Source organism: Paroedura picta, chromosome 7, assembly GCF_049243985.1.
Source record: "Paroedura picta isolate Pp20150507F chromosome 7, Ppicta_v3.0, whole genome shotgun sequence".
Lineage (NCBI taxonomy): Eukaryota > Metazoa > Chordata > Lepidosauria > Squamata > Gekkonidae > Paroedura > Paroedura picta.
In genome coordinates, this window is record NC_135375.1 from 42,343,924 (window position 1) to 42,358,590 (window position 14,667).

General features: G+C 42.6%; 1 long non-coding RNA gene across 12 annotated transcripts in view; it reads right to left on the bottom strand.

Annotated features, from left to right (window-relative positions):
* Positions 1–14,667, bottom strand: part of LOC143842434 (uncharacterized) — a 111,173-nt gene that overhangs the window by 62,932 nt on the left and 33,574 nt on the right. For 7 of the 12 annotated variants that reach the window (XR_013233112.1, XR_013233115.1, XR_013233111.1 and 4 more), the window contains 3 exons: positions 11,330–11,490; positions 3,690–3,782; positions 2,248–2,332 (listed from right to left, as the gene is read on the bottom strand). This is a non-coding gene — a long non-coding RNA (uncharacterized LOC143842434). Of the gene's footprint in view, positions 1–2,247; positions 2,333–3,689; positions 3,783–4,590; positions 4,680–11,329; positions 11,491–14,667 lie in introns of all 12 variants that reach the window. The other 5 variants (XR_013233113.1, XR_013233114.1, XR_013233121.1 and 2 more) reach the window with 5 other exon arrangements.

The window sequence follows — 14,667 nt, forward strand, 5'->3', positions numbered from 1 at the left end:
GCAGCTGCTGATGTATGTTTGTGCTGGCATTGCAGAGTGGAGCCCTGGGAATAAGGAATCTGACTTCAGAGAAACAAGAGCTAGCTTCAAAGAAGAGAACAACTCTCCCCAGCTGATAGAACTTTTACTGAAAGAAAAACAACAGTGAAGTAAGAAACACACCAGTAATATCTCCTGTTACTCTTCGGCAATCCTTTTCAAAACTTTTTTTTTTCATTTATCTGATTACACACTTCCGTCTCCACCATCTCCATGGTGAGGGCTTCTACCTTTTCTGTTAGTTTAGGTGTTTGATGGCAGATTACAGTGTGAGATCACATTACTTCAAAGCACATTATATTAGTTATTAAAGCAAAGAATAACTTCTGTAATTAGGATACATCCTTGGAGATCTCCACCCATTTGTGGTCAGAAGAAACAATTTGAGATATATTGGATGTATGTTTTTTTTAAAAAAAACAGATTAAGGAGCCTTCTAAATCGTTCACTTACACTTTTGCACTCAAGTAGGCTAATGCTAGCTTAGGTCATGCGGTTTAAGTGGGGAGAGGGCTGACGAGCTACCTGTAGGCTTCGTTCTATTTTTGTGTTACAAGATCGGTATATAAAGAACGTTGGGGGATGGGGAAGCTGAGGTCACTTTTTATCTTTTAATAATGGAGCATGAGGGAAATAAATAGATTAGATCCTAAGAACCATGAGTTGTGCCTGGCTTGAAGAAAATGGTTTTCATGCCTTTCTCTTCCCCTGTGTCTCCAAAAATGGGTCAGAGACCATTAGATTGCCAAGGATTGGGGGGGAATTCACTGAAAACAGAGATCATCTTGCAAGAGCACAAGAGCTTCTTGAGAAAGAAGCTGCCTGGATTCTGGCCTTGTTATCTCTGGATCATTCCCTTCAAAACAAGTAATTTTACCAGGTACATCTTGGGGCCAAGTAATCATGAAGAAACTCAAAGTCAGTAAAGATATATCGGTTTACACCATGCAGAAATGCTACCTGTTTTTTTTTTCTGTTCCCAGGGCATGGTCAGCATGGTGTAATGGTTAGAATATTGGGCGAGCACCTTACATACCTAGGCTCCAATCCCTCCTCTGCTAGAGAGGTTTACTGGTCAACCTTGGGGCAATCACAGTCCTTTGGCCAAACTTACTTCACCTGTTTGTTATGAGAGGAAAATGGAGGAGGGGAGATGGATTTTTACTGCCCTAAGCTCCTTGAAGGAAGGGAAGATAAACGCCTACTAAATAAATAGTAGACATGTTTTATGTTTTCCTCCCACTCTGATGTTTTTTAAACACCTTCAAATATTAGAGGCATACTTACTAATTTTTTAATGAATTAATGGCTTTCAGAAAATCTGTTGGATGACCTCAATGGAGGATGGACAGTCATAAGATTATATTGGATCCATTGAGAAGTACTTGAGTAGCAATACAATGGTGTCATTTCATGTGTTACCCAGAAGTGACATCTTCATGTAAGGGCAAAGCCTAAATTCTATTTGCCCAAAACACCATGATTAAACTGTTGAGTTTTTGAGTTCTTGACAACTGCTGCTATGTAGTGATATCACTTCCGGATAACCCTGGGTTTGGTGTCATCGCATAGGGATGATACTCCAGCATTTGCCCCAAGAATCTAACAGTTAAACCACAGAGTTTTAGCGCATCACTACTATACAGAGATTTCACGTCTAGTTGACATGGGACATGACATTAGTACATTGTCAATGCCAGCTCTTCCACCAACGTTTCCCCCCTGTTGCCCACCAAGCAGTAGCAGGGAGAAGGGCTGCCAACAGGAGATTTCCTGCCACCCTGGGAGACTTGATAGCCCTCTCTCTGGCACAAATTCCTTAGCTAGTCTTAGACAAGCTAGTCAGTGTTCACATCAGTGGTACAGAGTAAGTTAACAGTGCTACCTTGCATGGGGAATGAATTACTTGATGCCTTTTTATTTTCACTGGAGCCACCGTGAGTTTTTCACTATAAGCACAGTGCAGAAGAACAATGTGTATTTTTAATTTGGACAATAATTATTACTTACATAGACTGTTTATCAATTATACATCTGGCCAAAGTATTAGAGTAATAGGGGTATGATTCCTTTCCCCCTGAGTAGGTGGGAGGGTAAAGTGTGAATTATACAAGTTACACAATAGCAAGTTACACAATTATACAAGTTACACAACAGTTTGTAAGTTACTTGATGAATTATAGTCAGATGACTAATGAATAGCCTTACCTGTATTAATATTGCATATTGGTTCCAGGGAAACAAAGAAGGGGATGTAGGTGACTTCCTGTAGGCCCTTTTCATTGGTTCCCTGCTGATAATCACAGAGAACAGGAAATTGACAAAGCACTGCCTGAAAATCTAAATGAAGGTCCATTGTTCAGTAAAGAAAATAAAAGGTCTTTTAAAATGTATGGTTTGCATAGCTGAGCCAGGCTTCTTCTTACTTTTGATACGATCTGCCTCGCAATGGAACTTATACTAGTATACCAGTTCAGGAGAGGAAGTGCTTTACTGTATCCTCATAAAGTAACATGGAACGAGAGACAGTGATTTGCCCAAGGCCACCCTATAAGCTTCATTACTGATGAAAATTTTTAGCTTCTGTCTCCCATGTTCAAACTCAGTTCTCCATGTAGTGCACCCACCAAGGAACTAGATCCCTTTTCGTATGCCTAGTTAATATAGAGAATGTGAGTATAAACGGAGAGTGGCAGAAATAGAAGTGCATATTTTGTACTACAAATTATGACATATAGTAACCATTTTGTTATGTTGCCTTGCTTGAGAAGAGTAGCCGGGACTTACCCCGGCTACATTTTGCCGCTGCGGGGAAGCCCGCAGTGCGAGGACACCAGACGGCTCGGGAAATGTCCCGAGGCTTCTGGGGCGTGCCTCAGGCGGCGCGTGCGCCGCACGTTAGGAAGGCTGTTGGCCTTCTCCTTGTCCCTGCCTTATATGGCAGGGAGGGGGAGGGCTCGCGCCTCTTTCCTCTCGGCATCGGCCAAGAAATTCCCGCCCACCCATCCCTACTGGAGTGTTATAAGGTTTGGGGGGGGGGGGTGTTACTGTTATTGTATGAAGAATTGTTTGGTGTTAATGTCTGTTATTTGGTGTTAATGTCTGTGATGAGTGTTTACAGTACTTATGTAAGTGTCTTTTAGTAACCTGTTATAAATTTAAAAAGAAAAGTAATTTGTTTTAAAAAGAAAAGAAGCAGAAAGAAAGAAAGAGTTAAGTTATGCGGTTATGTGAATTAATGCTAGTGTTGTTTTGTTAATTGCAATGCTAATGCTTAATTTCCATCACAGCTTGCGGGATATGTGGCATGGGGAGATCCCTTTGTGAGCGGATCAGGCCTGCTTGCTGCCCTGCTCTTGGATGGAGGCCTCTATAAGAGGCTGTGAGAAGGCGGTGTCGTTTGGTTTCCGCTCATGGAGGGAAACCAGAACGGCCGAACTGCATTTCCAGGTGGCAGGGGAATCCAGCAGGGGTTCACGCCTCAGCGGGTCCTTGGGTGCCACCTCCCAGTTTCCCAGCAGGACATTGGGGGCACAAGAAGTTATGGCGGAGAGCCATATATTCTTGGGCGTTCCTGCGTGAACGGTTGGCTGCCTCGTGACTGGGGTCACAAGATGGCGGGATTCTTCCCCATGCTGCTCAACGCTTACGTTTAATAAAAGTTGTGGCCTTCCTTATGCCAAAAGAGAAAGAGTCATGTGGTTTATGAGTCCGTGTAAAATCGTGCTGTGGATGGTATTCCCCTGCGAGGCAAAAAGTATTAAAAGTTGCTGTGGGTCAAACCAGGACATTAAGGACACAGACAAATTGCTGGGGGGGGGGGGAAAGCACCTGTGATACCGCTTCTCCCTAAGGCGTGCTGTTTCCTTTTGACTTTCATAAACAGAGAAAATGTTTCTTTTTGCATTTGTCAAGATTTAGGCTTAGTTAATCAGTGTCTGGCTGTCAGGTGAGATTGATGTTGGATTGTGTTGGGGGTTCTTGGTGATTTTTCTTTGGGTTTGTCCTCTACTTGCCATCCTGTTGGCCACTGCAGAATTGTAATCAGTTTATGCTATCTATTGTAATTGAGTTTTGGGGATGATGTCAGCCACTTTGTGGGAGATTTATGAAAAGCAAGATAAACATGGTTTAATAAAATGACTTCAATTTCACCCAGAAACAATCAGTGTTGTCATATTCTTTAGGGAGGTGCAATGGCCATGTATTGTAGCACTATTACTACTACTATGATTAAACTCAGTATTATAAACTCATGTTTTATTTCACAAAATACAAACTCCATTAGCACTGCTTTACAGAGCAAAAGAGCCAAATTAAAAAAAAAAAAAAAACCCTAGCACTTCCAGGATTGGAATTCTCATCCAGCTGTTTCCTGATACATTGCTTTGCTATTTGTATATCATGGGGAATCTCTCAAAACTGTGATTGCCTCTGTCTCTGACAATTAGAATAGTTTATATGCATTATCCAAGGAGATATGGATGTACTAAAGGTGACCAAGAGGGGTAGAGGAGGAAAGTTTGTAAAGCATCAAAAGAATCAAGACACCTTTTGTAAGCCCTCTCAGCAACAAATCCCTTGGCAGGAATTCTATCAATGGACAGTTTCCAAGGCATCAACCTGAGCAGCCAGATGTTCTGCAGGAAAAAAGGGGATCATCAACTCTGACATTTCATCCCTGTCTTGCCCCATGCACAGTGAATTCAGAATAAGTGGTTATCTTGTATACAAATAGTCTATTTATTCTCCAGAAACAGCCTGGAAGGATATATATGGGTCACAAGCTTCAAAACAGTCCTATAATTAAACCAAACAGCCACCCATGAAAACTTGGTTTGGTTGCAAAAATGCATGGAGCTGATTTGGAACTGAGAGGTATTACCATATAGCATAGAAATCCACAAATGTGAGGAGAAATGAGTTCATCCACATAGTGTAAGGAAATATGGGTTTCTGCTCATTGAAGTATGGAAGATGACAATAGTTCTGCTTTTCCAGTTTTCTAAGGAGTGCAACTTGGCCAACAACTTCATACAAATAGGTAGCCAAGTTGGTCTGAAGTAGCACAATAAAATCAGAATCCAGAAGCACCTTTAAGACCAACAAAGATTTATTCAGGGCATGAGCTTTCGAGTGCAAGCACTCTTCCTCAGAGCGCTTGCACTCAAAAGCTCACACCCTGAATAAATCTTTGCTGGTCTTAAAGGTGCTACTGGAAACCCTGATTTTATTGAACTTCATACAAGTTCTTATCCCAGGCTCCCAGGTTTTTGCTTTGTTGTAACTTTCATTTGAACTGAATACTTGTGTTGCTCACTATTGTTGATAGTCAAGAAGCTCAGCCGCTTTCATGTTTCTCTTATGTAGATTGTAATAGGGAGCTGGAATAACAATAAAATCAGAACTAAGGGCCATGTGTTGATGCACATTATAGTTTGATCAGATTGAACGATTCTGTTCAGTTTCAGGTCAACCGTTAACTCCTACAATTTCTTGTAGATTCACTGATATATTCTAGTAAGCTATTTTGAGTACTGACCTACATATCTGACACAGACTGACTTCGCTGGGTTTGTAAAAGGTAAAAATCAATGAACAGCTTAAATACAGAATTTCATGCCCTTGAATTGTATATCTATTTAATAGGTATTTCACAATGCCTTCCAAGGCAGTTTTACACCCTCCTCGGTTCTTTTAAATCAATGGGCCTAAAAAGGTGTAATTCTGCTTAGGATGGCACCGAGAGGGTCAGTTTTCTCCATCTACCTCCAGTTTAAAGGGCTCTTGATCCCCCACACCTAGGAGTGGCAGCTTCCAGGTGGGACCTTGGGATCCCCTGGAATTATAGCTCCTCGCCAGACTACAGAAATTTGTTCCCCGGGGGGGGGGAGAGAGAATGGCTTCATTGGAGGCTGGACTTTATGTCATTAAGGTCCCTGTCCTACTCAGGCTCCATCCCCAAATCCCCAGGAATTTCCTAACCTGGACCTGGCAACTCCATCCCCTATCAGGAGGGTCTTGGCAATCCTGCCCACACTACACCTTATCAAGTTACAAAACTGCTCTGGGACTAATCTGTTTTGGCACTTCAAAAGGCCCTTGGGAGGATGGGGACAAGTGTATCTTACTCTGCTCTCTGTGGGCCTCCTTCACAGCATCATTCAGTCCTCATTAAGCTTTAAAATGCCAGCATCCATGGGTTGGATCCAGGGATGCCATGACTTCTAGTTTGCCCTAAGGCAGTGCACTGCACATTCTGATATCTTGATTGCAGATCCTTATATGTCAGAATGACAATAATGAACACTCAATCATTTTGAGTCGAAGGGAAGAACGAATGAGCACCTGTTATTCTTTAAGGTGCCACTGCTGTTTATGCTGCCAACTTAATAGCTCTTGTTCAAAAAATCTACTAGAGAAAGCATCATTCTCCAGCACAAGAAACACTGGAAGAAGACACCAATTCATCAACTAGCCCTTCCACATCTCTATGCAAATCCTACTGAGAAAAGCACATGCCTGCTTTTAAGATCAGTCATTACCTCTGGAATGTTGTTGGTCAGTTTTAATTACATATCTGCCTGCAGTCTTAGATCCTCCCTTTTATTAAAGGATGATACATTATGGATGCTGAGCTCTGGGAAGGCTATGCAGAAAAGTCTGCCATCAGTAGGTTGGGAAAGGTAACTTGAAAACTGCCTGCTGAAGGTGAGTTCAGAGAACACAAAGTAATGCAAGTGACAGTTCAAAGAGCTAGCAAAAGAGGAATGTCATCAGGAAAGCTGCCAAGTGGAAGCTCTGAAATGGTGAAGATGAATACAGATCATCGTGTATGTTAAACAATGATCAAACTTCTGTAAGTGACCCCTTGTCTTGATGGAGCATATTGAATAATAGAACACAAAGGCTCTCAAAGCATGAGGCAGACTTCTCTAGGGAGATTTAGGCCAGGGAAGGTTCAGACTTCTCCCTGAGCTCCCATCAACATCTTGTGCCTCTATTGGCCCAGGATGCAGAATGCCAAGTTGCCACCCCATCCCAACAAGCAGTGCTGCTTTTATTCTGCACCCTTTTTTCAGTCAGACTGTTTAATTGACTCCCATATTCTTTCTTTAACTCCTTTTGCTGTGTTTCTGTTCTAGGCTTTCTTCTGAAGTGTTTCCAGGCATCTAAATGTTTTGCTTTTCTACCATCAAGGTTTTTTCTTACTCAAAGGCTTGCGATAAAAAAATGGACCTACCAAGTCAACCATTCAAGTACTGACCTACAGAAAACTCAGCATTTCTGCACATTGAAAAAAATAGCATTATGCCGGTGCCATGATGTAATGCTATTAATGATGTCCGGTCATTCCTCACTACCTGGCTCTCTCCCTTCCCTCTACCACCCTCTCGCACCTCTGGGCATCTGCACGCCAGCTTGAAATGGTGGAGAAGAACGCACAATACACACGACTCTCCTCCACCTGTCAATCGAGCCAGGCAGCCAATCACCTTTCTCCCTGTTTTAAGGGGCTTGCGTTGCAAGCTAATTTTTTAAAGTAAAACTTCTCTGTTTAGGCACCTATGCGTCTAATTATAGATGCATAGTGCTTTTTTTAATGCCACCTCTTTTGGAATCATTAGCCTTGAAGCAATAATGTTTCTGATTTTAGGGAGGGGGGACTTTAGAGAGACATGCTTTATGTGTTAACTGGTGTGTGTGTGCGTGGGGGGGGGATGTTTTCCTTTGCCTGGGCGATTTAACATGTATTCGTTGCTCCAGGGAGTGGGCTTTAAAACAAAAAGAAAATCTCCATGCCCAGTAGAAGCAAGGGGGAGGCGGGTGCAAAGGGGAGCACTGGAGGTGGAGATAGCACTACTTTGGCTCTGCACATTTCCTTGGCATGTGGCTTGCTGGATGCTCTCCTCTTCTTCACACTAGATAGTTGGGGTAATCCACTTTTTGGGATTTCCCAGCTTTTGCTTTAAAATGGAGAATGTAGCTGACGGTTTGCTGCTGGGGCACTGAATGTTGGCGATGTCCTGCAAAACACCAAAAATATGGCATCTGCAAAAGGTAAGCCTTTCACTTGATTTTACAGATGCTGAATGGCTCTCAATTTTCATTTACAGATTTGTCTCCAAGGTGTATCTGGCAATTTCCCTTGTGTCCAATTGTCTAAAGGGCACTGAAAGGATCATTGCCAGGACATCTTGGATATACTTGGGTACAAATTTACAGTCATTTGTCTTCGATTCTTCAGCAAACCTCCCATGCTCTTCATGCCTGATGCGAATTCTCATTTACATGGCATCCCTCAGTTTGTCTTACCACTCAGTAGATGCCCTGTGAGGCAGAGGTTGTGACTGACACAACTAGACTCTAGACTAGTTTACAATAATAAGTAACATAGCACCTTTTCCATATTCAGAAATCTTTATATAGGCTGCTTTATGATATGGATGGTGGCATTGTTTTATTATCCCCATACTGCGGATGCAGAGATTGAGACAGAGAAAGAGAATGCCTTGGCCAAAATTACCAAACGAAACAAATTCTTGGTTCACAGCACACCAGTGCAATCCTAAACACACTTTCCAGGAAATCTGCTCCATCGAGAAACCCTACTTAGGATTGCTCTAGATGGGTAGCCATGTTAATCTGTCTGTAGCAGTAGAAAAAAGCAAGAATCCAGTAGCACCTTAAAGATTCACAAAGGTTGTGGCAGGGTATGAGCTTTTGTGAGCAGCAACCCACAAAATCTCATACCCTGCCGCAAATGTGTTAGTCTCTAAGGTGCTCTTGGGGTCTTGCGCTTTTATACTCCTTAGGAGGACTGCTCTGCTAGTCTCAGAACTACAACACTACTCACCCAGTTCTAAGCAGTAAGGTTGCCAACTGCTTGGGGAAGAATGACCTGAGACTTAATGGGATGTTATTAGTCAGATGATATTACTTACCTCTATGCCATAAAAATGTCACCAGCCCGTTAATACATATTAAGCCTCTGTTAAAGGGACAGGATATTTTTCTCCAGGCCTGTTATGAATACTACTAAGCAGAGTTACTCCCTTCCAAACCAGTAAAGTTCAATGGATTTAGAAAGGTGTTAAGTCTGTTTGGGATTGCACTGTACACTGCCTTAATAGTATGCTTGCTGAGCTACAGATTAATTTCAAATATAATATGGGCTGCAACAGTGGAGGTAATCACAATAATTAAATGCATAATTACTGCACACCAACCTGACTTTCCTTTCCTGTCTTGGAAAATAAATAAGCATCTGTATATACATTTCCCATTATATCTAAGTGTCTTGTCATGATGAAGATGTACTTTTTTTCCAGATAATAGTAACTAAATGCTTGTGGTACAATTATATTCAGGACTATAATGCTTTGTAAACTCTGTTCAGGAAACCATAGCTAACATCTCTGAATGGTATTTTGTCTTCTGAGATACAGCATGTTATCCAAAATTCTTATGTCAGATACAGGCCAGTTATATAAGGGAATTGTTTTTCTTTTAATTGTGCCGTATCTTCAAATCCTTGGCTAGGCAAAGTTGTGTGAATTACATATGGCCTGTATACTTTCCTTTTGCTCCTTACCAAGGCACTATCCCAGGTAGGGTTGCCAACCTCCTGGCGAGTGTGGGAGATCTTCCACTATTAAAAGCTGATCTCCGGGCAACAGAGCTCAGTTCACCTGGAGAAAATGGTTGCTTTGGAAGGTGGATTCTACAACATCACTGTGTTTTCCCTCCCAAGACCCCACCCTTCTCAGGCTCCACCCCAAGAATCGCCAGGTATTTTCCAACCTAAAGGTGACAACTCTAATCCCAGTTTTAAACATACTTAGGCAACCCTCTTTTTATAGCACCTTTCCAACCCAGGGCCCATGGATCTCCATACGACCACAGGATTGACAAAAGGGTGCCGCAGCCTTTCCACTCCTGCTTTAATGGATTTGGGGACAATCTAGAAAATCAGCCACTTCCATTGAAAGCCAGTTTGGTGTAGTGGTTAGGAGTGTGGACTTCTAATCTGGCATGCCGGGTTTGATTCTGCACTCCCCCACATGCAGCCAGCTGGGTGACCTTGGGCTTGCCACGGCACTGATAAAACTGTTCTGACTGAGCAGTAATATCAGGGGTCTCTCAGCCTCACTTCCCTCACAGAGTGTCTGTTGTGGGGACAGAAAATGGAAGGTGACTGTAAACCGCTTTGAGCCTCCTTTGGGTAGAGACAAGTGACATATAGACACATATAAGAACCAACTCTTCTTCTTCTTCTTCTTCTTCTTCTTCTTCTTCTTCTTCTTCTTCTTCTTCTTCTTCTTCTTCTTGCTTTCCCTTACTGCCTCACCAGCCAGTTGGAGGGTTCACCAGCCAGTTGGAGGTGGCAGAGCATAACGCTCTTTGAGGGGTGAAGGCAGAGAGTCAGTCCCTCAGGTACACTGGGCCCAGACTGCATATGGCCTTCAGGGTGATTACCAGAACCTTACATCTGATCTGGAATTCATTTGGTAATCAGTGCAGTTATTGGAGTGGTGGAGTCAGTTCCAGGGATGTGGTAGGGAGGCGTGGCCAGTTGACATCACTTCCAGGACTCCTCAAAGCCTCAAAAAGGTTGGAAAAGGTTGTTTTGCATCAAGGATGGTACCAAGCACTGTGCCTCAGTATGCAGATATGATCAGATATTGTTCTTGTGTATCCTATTGATTCAGCCCAGATTTTATGCTGCATAAAGATTTGGCAGCTGAAATTTTCTATATGCCACATAGCTTTTAAAGACGCTAACGATTACCTTCATGGCGACCATGGAATATTTGCTGGAAAACAGAGAGCACTTCCAAAGGAAACACTGTGTGTATAACTTACACATAGATGAGAAAGGGTTAATACGAATTAAAGCAATAAAAATGACCCTTGGGCAAGATAGTACAAGTATTTTCTTATCAGAAAAAGCCAAATTAAATCTCCTGTAATGCTCAATTATAACACCTGGAGGGAGTTAGCCAGCATGAGAGTCAGAGTGTACCTACGACCCAACGATCCTGGTTCAAACCCCACCCCGCCAAGAACCTCACTGGGAGACCTTAGTCCTGCCAGTCTGTCTCTGTACAACAGTGCTGTCCTAAGCAGAGATATGCCCTTCAGTCTCCCACTAATGTCAATGGGAGGTAAACATATGAACAGCTGAACTGTATAACCGTTGGTTATAACAGAATATAGGTGGCAAATTATAAACTCATGAACTTCATGGTGTCCTGTATAAATAAAACAGGACCCAATAATTCCTTACGTTTTCAGGTGGTTTGTTGGTTATTTGGGCTGCTCTGGAAAGCAAATACAGGTTGGACTCTGATCCTGCACACGGAGGACGCACTCCCATCCGCTTCGACTGAGTTTAAAGGGCTTCACTGCTTTGCCTCCATGGAGTGGGCAAGTTGCTATGGTTCTGTTCTGCACAGAGAAGTGTGATGAAGGTCAACTGCTCATTATTTCCATGAACAAAATGGCAGAGGAAAAAAGACAAATTAGGAGCCAAGAGAGGTAGAGGACCATCTCTGGTTCCACTTAAGTCTCACAGAATGAAACATAACATGAAATTCCAAAGTATGCAATTTTATTGAACAACAGTGTTTTTGCTCAGAAAGTTCCCACTTCACCACATCTGTTTTTCTCTTCCAAAAAAGAAAAAAAAAAGAGAGAGAGAGAAAGAGAGAGAGAGAGAGAAATGACACAGAAACCCACCAACACTGATATTGCCTGAAGATTTTCCTGAAGCACAACAACTTCAGGCTTCCTCTCATTAGCAGATTGCAACAATAAAACCCCACCGACTCTGGATTTCTTCTTTACTGAGAACAAATATTGTCACTGTTCTGTTTGCACAATGGGCTTCATAAGTCAGCAGCACAAAATAGACAAAACTCTGGACAATGTCAGAATAGGAAAGTAGCCAAAAAGCAGAGTTGCTCCCAAAAAGCCACTGCAAAAAAATGAATACCCAAAGAGAAATGTGGAAGTAATAGGAATAATATAGCTGCTGCACCGAGAGTTGAAGCCCTGCCCATGCATGAATGAACTGAGGAAATACTGAACAGTGATTACTGAAAACTAATTGTGATGTCACAAAAAGAAATGGGATTTGCTACAGGAATAATGGAATGTGCAGAAGTGTTCCTTCTTAACCAGCCTTTTTCTAGTTTCTAACTAGAGCCGGCTTGGTGTAGTGGTTCTGGGGAGCCGGGTTGGATTCCGCACTCCCCTACATGAAGCCAGGTGGATGACCTTGGGCTCACCACAGCACTGATAAAGCTGTTCTGACCAAGCAGTAATATCAGGGCTCTCTCAGCCTTACCTCCCTCACAGGGTGTCTGTTGTGGGGAGAGGAAGGCGACTGTAAGCCCCTTCGGGTAGAGAAAAGCAGCATATAAGAACCAACTCTTCTTCTTTTACCTCACAAGATGTCTGTTGTATGGAGAGGAAAGGAAGGCGATTGTAAGCTGCTTTGAGACTCCTTCTGGTAGAGAAAAGTGACATATAAGAACCAACTCTTTGTCTAACCTTAACTACGGTATACATTCAACTGTAGTCCATAGAAAGACTTGGAAAGGGGTCAGGGAGGAAAGAACTCCATTCTCCAAGGCTTTATTTCATGACTGTGAGACACACTGCCCACCACAGATTCTCATACAGTCAGCAGTACTGCTCTGAAAGACAATTTGCCCATCCATTTGGGAGCCAATGACATATCATAGAGGTTCCTTTTCTTGTCCTTAAGACTGATGACTGTTTCCTCCAGAGCAAGATGGGTAGCAGACACATCTGACTTTGTATTGCCACACATGTCAGTAAGGAAATCCGTTTCTTCTTGAGTCCTGTCTCTGCACTTCAAAGGTGGAATTGGAACCAAAGCTGAAACTCATTCTTATTAAATTTCATTGAGGGTTCCATTTTCATAGTCACTCAGATATTTTTTCCCCTAATGCCCTAACATAGATCAGCCCTAATGAGGGTCACTTTGCCATGCAATCAAGTAGCCAAGAAGACACAGGGGCCTGGATCAGCCAGAAATGGCAGGCTTTCTGCTTGCAGAGCATGACATTCTTGCCCCCTACCTCCCCCACAGCACCTTGTTCCCCAGGAGCCATGTCTGGGTGCAACTGAAGCTGCAGCAAGAGCAAGCAGATGAAAAGCTTTCCATTTGTGGAACAGCCTCAATGGATCCAAACTACTGAACATGACCTCATAGTGGTGGAAACTTATAGCACTGCAAGGGGATTTTATGTCCTTCATTCCTCCCTACCTGCAGCTTTCTGTGCCCTGCTGCATTTTGTTTACAAGGATCTCCCAACCCTCAGCAGAGGGTTTTCAGGACAGTCAGGCAGCTGCTGAGAGAGGAGGAAAAGTAGGGGGAGATCTGTCTTGAGCCACCAAAGGATCCGAACCAATAAAACCCACACAACTTCTTTTGAACATGCATCTGTCTATTACTTTATCCTGGCCAGTCTCAAAATCAATTTTGTTTGACAACGAAGGCCTGGATCACCCTCTCAGGAGAATAAGGTGGCAAGGCAATGAGAGAGTATGCTGCACTACCTCAGAGGGCTGGAGATGGATGCCAGCTTTGTTATTTGTCCCCGCCCCACCTCCCTTTGAATACAAAATCAAACAAAAAACCCACACAAACAGAAAACTAGAACATGACAGGGAGAAAGATTCTCTTCCTGTTGTGCTATTGGGTATGTGGGGATTTCTTACTTGCAGAAGGTTGTTAACATACAGCAGTATTCCAAAATGGGCCCTTTTATAATCCTTCACCTGCATTCCGAAATTCATTCTGCCACCTCAGTATTCTGTTGCCTCCTTTCCATGCATATGTGAATCAGGGTTGCTGGCAGCCTTGAAGGGGGAAAGGTCCTGTTCCTTGAACAGAACCTGAATGGGGTGTTATTTACCAGGTGATGTTGTGTTCTTCCTATGCCTAGGTCCCAGGGTGGACATGAAGATGTTGTTCTGTTGCATCCAAGAAAGAAAGAAAGAAAGAAAGAAAGAAAGAAAGAAAGAAAGAAAGAAAGAAAGAAAGAAAGAAAGAAAGAAAGAAAGAAAGAAAGAGGAGTTTGGGGGCATTTTTAAAGTAACAGGAGTACTGAAGCATAATCTTAATATGCCTCAATAAATCTGTGAAATCTGTAAATTGTCAGAAGATTCGGTTTAAACTAAAATAAAACTCACTGATATTTTTGCCGACATTTTTATAGGGAACACTATTTCTCCTCATTCCAAATCCTCTTCCTCTTAATTTTAAACTTGTGTATGATAATCCAGAAGAGGTAAAATTAGGAGCTGTATGACTAATACCAGCTGAATAGTTTCCTTGAGTCAATAGAAGACCAGAATACTGAGGTGACAAGAAAAGCGACTGATTCTACCAAATGCTGCAGAGACATCCCCAACCCTTTGAGTCTTGGAGAAATATAAAAATAAATAAGATTTTTACTGATAGTTACTGATAGGCAGCCAATTGATAAATACAGAGTAATCAAACTGGTCGAGAGCTCCTGTTGAAATGTTGCATTCCCCCCCCCTCTGCCCTGAGTGTACCATAGTTCAGACTGCAATTCAAGGATATTC